Here is a 7,021-nt window from a genome sequence, read left to right on the forward strand (position 1 = left end):
GAGGAGTAAACTACACACCGCTCAAAATGCACTCTCACATTCACACGATATAACCCCAGCAGAACATCTACCTTTAGCCTGAAAGCCTCCTTTTACTTTGAATAAAGCGTTGTCAAATGTTTCTACATGGCATGTGGCCCCCGGTACATTGAGTGGAAGACATGTTACACGTCTGTAACCATGACATGTTGCACCTAGGTAAATAATGACAACATGTACACGTGACTGCCCACATGGCTTCTGCAGTCTGCCAGAACGGCACGCTTATTGTCCCCACCTTCCCAGTGTGCTGGGAAAGCCATTAAAGGATGCTAAGTGCCACTCTCTAAAGGGGTGATATTGTGCCAATAGGTGTGAGTGTGATTAGCGATTAGAAGCTGCTTGAAAATCTGCCTTTTCCTCTGTTTTAGTTACGTCATAAGTAGGAGTGTCCACCTAGATGTATGGGGTAGGATGGTAGATCAGTCTACCAGCCTAATAGATCAGTCCACCAGTATACCCAATGCGGCAGCATTAAGTTATATCATCATTAGCATGGCACCACCAAAAAAACTTAAAAGGGATGAAGGACAAAAAGGTATTTCAAGGTTCTTCATAAACACGGTGCCAAACGAGAGTACATTTATTCTCCGGCAGAAGAACTATACCACGAACCGATCGCGTAAATGCGACGTCTGATTGGTTCAGCCCGCCGTTACCATGGACATTTTTACCGCCCCCGCAAAACACTAGCCTCGTTCTTTATATGTCCATAACTTAACCAACTTGTGATGGCTAAGCAAGTGTTTTATATGGAAATAACCAACAAATACTCTAGCATCCCGTGAAAAATGTATAACAAATCACACTATCAGCTCTTACCACCGGGCCTAAAAAAAATTCTAGGGGAAACACTGGGTTAGGGTATATATGTATTTATATATGTATACATATATTAGGGGTATTCGTATTGAACCGTACTGTACAGAGTCCATGGTGCATGGATTGATACACACTGCCAACCAAACAATAATTAAATCAGTTGTTGGGCGCTAGTAAAAAAAATAATATTAAATGATTCAATCAAAAAATATATTTGTAGACATAAAAAAATAGTGTGCATACCGGAATTAATGTGGGGAAAAGATCCACATAAAGTTAAGTGGCGCTCGCAGAGTGTGAAGTGCACTCACTTGAGAACCGGCAACCAATCATATGAGGCAATTCCGCTAAAGCCGAAGAGATCACTGCAGTGATTGCATATTATGTCAGTATGGTAGCCTTCTCTGTGGTAGAGAACACAGGGTTCACAAACATTATTAATGTGCTCGACCCACAACACACTACTACATCCCTAACACTTTTAGCACGGATAGTATTACCTGCCTTATGCAACAAAATACAAGAACAAATTGGCATGGAGTTGTAAGAAAAGCCATCTCTTACGCTAACTACAGACAGTTGGGCTTCTAGAGCTACAGAGCTAGCTAAATGTAACTGCTTTGATTTCATGTTGAAAGACTAATCTTTAAAAAAAGTGCTCCTATTTTTGTTCAAGGCACTGCTGTGCGACTGAATTTTGCGATATGCTTCTGATCTTAGCATTCATTGGTTGAGGCTGTGTTTAAGTTACTATTTTGTGTTTTATGTTCTCAAGCATGCCGTAGTGTTTTATTTTTGTAGCCAAAGGCTGCTGAGGCCGAGTGATCCATGTTTTTAACTGTTATAATACTACATGTATAATACATTCACATATTTACATAATGATAAATACAAAGAAAAGAGTTTGGACTTTTATTTTGTCGATGGGTCTGTGTGTTGCCTAAACCGTAATGAACCGTACCAAACCGCGACACCCACCATACCGTAAGATACCGCACCTTATGGTGGTGGGTGTATATATAAGGGTGAACTCTTTCACCCTTATATACGCATAAATTAAACATGAAAATATAGTAGACGATAGTAGACGCTGAGGTGCTTCTTTATTGTTTGTAACTGCGTGGACATTTTAGTTTGTTCGAACACCTCCCTCTGCTTTTACCTTTTTGTCCCTGACTGATTGAGGGAAGAGGGAGACGGCTTCCTATTTTAGTACAGGGACATCGCTGTGCGTATTTGTGTGTCCTGCATTTTGAGTGCCACCTGAGGAAGTCCTTATCTGGTCTGTCACACGCACCGGCTGTCAGCCGAGATAGACCGGCCCGCTCATTTATGCATTCAGCTCTGACTGAGGGGACGACGATGCGTCCACACACCAACATACATCATACATCAAACAAGAAGCCTTGATCGCGTAACCGGGCGCCCACACACACACTGCTACGGTCAGCTCAGGCAGGGAAGACGAGCATTGAAAACAAACCACAACATTTAAAAACGAACCACCCATTTGGTGATTGATCACCTGATGGTGTCCAGACCCTGGTGGTGGTGTGACTATGGATCCCCTCATCTCTTTCTCCGTTGACAGGGAGAGCCTAGTCCTGGAGGGGAAGGGAGTCACGATTCGTAATGAAAACAACGGAGACAAGTATTTGTATATATACTTTGCATTGGCGCTCACTTGTACTACTGTTTAATGCAGTAGGTTGAGAGAGGAAGGGGAGGGGCCTGCAATGACAGCGTGGGAATTAATAACTCGGACATCGATCGATTCTCGATTTAACTTTTGCTTTTTAGTTTAGTTACATTAAGACACAGCAAACCGAGAGAGAGAGAGAGAGAGAGAGAGAGAGAGAGAGAGAGAGAGAGAGAGAGAGAGAGAGAGAGAGAGAGAGAGAGAGAGAGAGAGAGAGAGAGAGAGAGAGAGAGAGAGAGAGAGAGAGAGAGAGAGAGAGAGAGAGAGAGAGAGAGAGAGAGAGAGAGAGAGAGAGAGAGAGAGAGAGAGAGAGAGAGAGAGACTTTATGTGCATTGAGTGGATGAAAACTGCATTACAAAGTGCTTCACAGAGACTACCAGCCTCATCAACATCAGACACTGAATACATGAGACCGGGCCTCGCCACATCAGGAGCGCACTGAGATGAATCACAGACATAAAACACGGAGAGCAAACCAAACATGCAGAGGGGAACAGCCTAGCGGATCCAAGGAAATGGAACCACAGAGGGGAGGGAAATAAACACGGCATTAATGGATTTATACCACGCCGCCATTCATTGATACCACCCTGGGATGCATCTACACTTCGTCTACCATACTATATATCAGAGCGCCGCTGTACTCTATCACAGGTCTGCTATATGCTCGACTACTTTATACCAGGTCTATACTTTACAATATATATAAGGCTATACTATATCCTACAACTCTACTACACATTACTACATCTAAACTATATCATACACTACTATACTAGACACTACACATATACTTTTCTGTACACTAGACCAGATATTAGCAATAAAATCATGCATTATTAATGGTTAATAACAGGCCTGGAGTAAATGCAATAACTTGTTCTCTTTGGTTTTATCCCGAGGGATTCAAACTATAGATCTGATGTGATGAGATGACACACTTAAACACACACATACACACACACACACACACACACACACACACACACACACACACACACACACACACACACACAGACACAGACACACACACACACACACAGACACACAGACACACAGACACACACACACACACACACACACTTAAACACACACATACACACACACACACATACACGCACACATACACATACACACACACACACACACACACACACACACACACACACACAGACACAGACACACACACACACACACACACACACAGACACACAGACACACAGACACACACACACACACACACACACTTAAACACACACATACACACACACACACATACACGCACACATACACGTACACACACACACACACGCACACGCACACGCACACACTATACACAAACACTAAATAACACTCAGGTTTTTATCACTAAGATGCTATATTTAGACCCGCTTCGAACCAACGTTGTACATTTTCTTGTAGCTCCCTTCGTTCCCACCTCCCTCTCCCCCTCCCCCCCCCCTCCCCCTCCCCCCCCCCTCCCCCTCCCTCTCCCCCTCCCCTCCCTCAGGTCCTCTGTCCCCCCCTCCCCCCTCCCTCACCTCCCCCCATTCACGTTCTCTACCCCTGCCTCCCTCGCTCTCTCCTGCCCATTTCCCCTCCCTCCATCGCTCCCCTCTTTGTCCCTCTTTGTCCCTCCCTCTTTTTCCTGTAGCTCTCCCCCTTATACCCCCCCTCCCCCTCTCCTCCCCCCTCCCCCTCCCCCCTCCCCTCCCCCCCCCTCCCCCTCCCCTCCCCCTCCCCCTCCTGTCTCTCTGGGTCCGTGCAGGCATAACTCTACCACTCGGTCTCTCGCTCTGCTCCCATCACCTGGGCCTGCAGCTTCAGCACTCACTCCATCTGCATCACCTCACCTCCTCCCCCTCCTCCTACTCTTCCTCCTCCTCTTCCTCTTCCCCCACCTCTTCCTCCCCTCCTCTTCCTCCCCTCCTCCTCCTCCTCCTCCTCTTCCTCCCCTCCCCTCCTCTTCCTCTTCCTCCCCTCTTCCTCCCCTCCTCCTCCTCCTCTTCCTCCGTCGCCACCGTCTGCCACAGGGGACCCGTCTTTTGAAACGATCCAATACAATCTAATCCCAGCGCGACCCGCAGCAGCGCGTGCAGATGCTGGAGCCAGCCGAAGGGTTCGGCGTTCATTTGGGAGAACATCCCTCGACAAGGGAAGAGCGTCCCCTTAACGTCCCCCGGTGATTCATTCTAGGATCCACGTAAGCACACATACGCACACATACAGACACAAACGCAGTCAAACAAACACACACACACACACACACACACACACACACACACACACACACACACACACACACACACACACACATATACACAAACACTATATGTATATATATATATATATATATATATATATATATATATATATATATATATACATACATACATATATATACCTATATTCACCATAACTCATAGTAACTCTCACTCATTGGCTGAAGTGCCCTGGATCCTTCCCTGGGTGTGTGTCTCGGTGCGTCTTGCTCTGTGTGCGTGGCAGTTCCTCATGTGGGCCTGTACATCTAGCTACTAGCACGCCGTTTGGCTCAGGGCTGTGGGAGGAGCGCAGTGAACGGCCCACGATGAGACCGGGCCGACACAACGCACCGGCCTGGAGGAACAAAAGGGGTGCAGATGGTCTAAACCCCCGATGACTTCATTTGTGTCGGCTTTTTATGACGATTAACGCGATTAGAGAATTTAGAATAATTTGGGGCTCATTTCGCTCAATCGGGCTAATTCGTACTGAATAGGGAGTATAGGTAGTTTACTTCATATTATAGCAAGAAACAGCAAGAAAGACACTTATAGAATCATATCGATTGGTTGTCTTTTTGTTCTTATTGAGTAATCTAACGGAAAATAACACATTAAAATATAAATAAATACAAAAAAGGAGTATATATTGTCAGCCCCCACACACACACACACACACACACACACACACACACACACACACACACACACACACACACACACACACACACACACACACACACACACACACACACACACACACACACCCATGTGACCTACAGGTTCCTTTGTAAGTCAAATGAAAGGCTCAAAGTCTATCCACTATAGATCCAGCAGTAAAGTGTTTCATTTCTGGAATAGAATGCAAAGTTGAGCCCTCTCTCTTACTGTTCACCAGCTCAGCCTTCCCTCTCGTTGAAATCGATTTTGGGTTATGTGATATGAACTGCAAAATAATGCCAATTTCAGGATGTTTATACATATTTATGATGCTAGGTTGCATGAAGGGAGATTCGAAGATGTGTGCTTGTGTTTGTGTGCTATAACGGCTTTGGCTCACCCACTGTATTTCTATACATAGCAATATCTTCAGTCCATCCTTGCCACCATTTGACTGTTACTGTACCTGTTTTGTCTTTTTATTTTTGTCTGTACCAGTACTATCTATTTCACAGTCCACCCTGCTTCTGTTCTCTGTTGTGCTGTCTTTCGCTTGTCCCCCTGATTGCCTCCACCCTTTTCATGTCTTTGGGTCAAGCGCGATACAAAATAAATGAATTATTATAGCAGTCTAAGGCAAGGATGCTAGTAGATGCTACTGCAGCACAGGAGCAAACACATGGAGCTCTGGTTGTGGTCAGACGGGGGCAAAGGGAAGTCAGTGGAAAGAGGAGACATCAATGGGCTCCAAACTAAACACTACTTTTGACTTGAGTACATTTTTCATGTTGAAAACTTAAACCCATCTTTTACGCAAGGCTAAAATGCCGATATCTTCCCGGTAGTTCGGAAAGATTTGTAGATTTGTTGGCTGAGTGACAAACATTTGGAAGGATGGATTGGACTAACCTTTGGGAGCATGTACCAAAAAAAGTATATATTATATAACTCTTATATCCAAACCCTGAAAATAGATATGGCTTATAGAGCCTCTTTTTGTGCAATAAAGTGTAATCCGTCTTGCCGACTATGCCCTGCTTGAAAATCCATGCATGATCCCTAAATATGACTGCAAAATGACTTGTTCTGTGTATGGAGCACAAACAAGACGTATACAGAAACAACAGCACCGAGAAATACCTCATTACTGGCTACTTCACATCTGCCTCTAAAGACAACGCGTATACTTCCAGATGGTCGTTTTTTCTACTTTTCTACTTCCTACTTCTTATCTAAATCTGAGATATGAACTCCACTTCGATATACATTCGCAATCGTGATAGTTTGTCCCCTTCAGACGTTATGTTACTACTCTGGCATTGGCATCCTTACATTTTCTGGTCCAATGACTCAGTGGTACTAACTTACAAATGCATGTGAAATGCGCAGACGCAGTTGCTAAATATGATTGAAACGAATGCCATGGAATATTTTAGACATCTTAGAATATCCATCAACAAGATTGAGCCAACCAAGCACTTTTGTGGAGATATGTGGTATTTATCCAGTTTGGGAAATCTCACGTCATCTATCAAG

Source organism: Gadus chalcogrammus, chromosome 9 (genome assembly GCF_026213295.1).
Source record: "Gadus chalcogrammus isolate NIFS_2021 chromosome 9, NIFS_Gcha_1.0, whole genome shotgun sequence".
NCBI classification, from domain to species: domain Eukaryota; kingdom Metazoa; phylum Chordata; class Actinopteri; order Gadiformes; family Gadidae; genus Gadus; species Gadus chalcogrammus.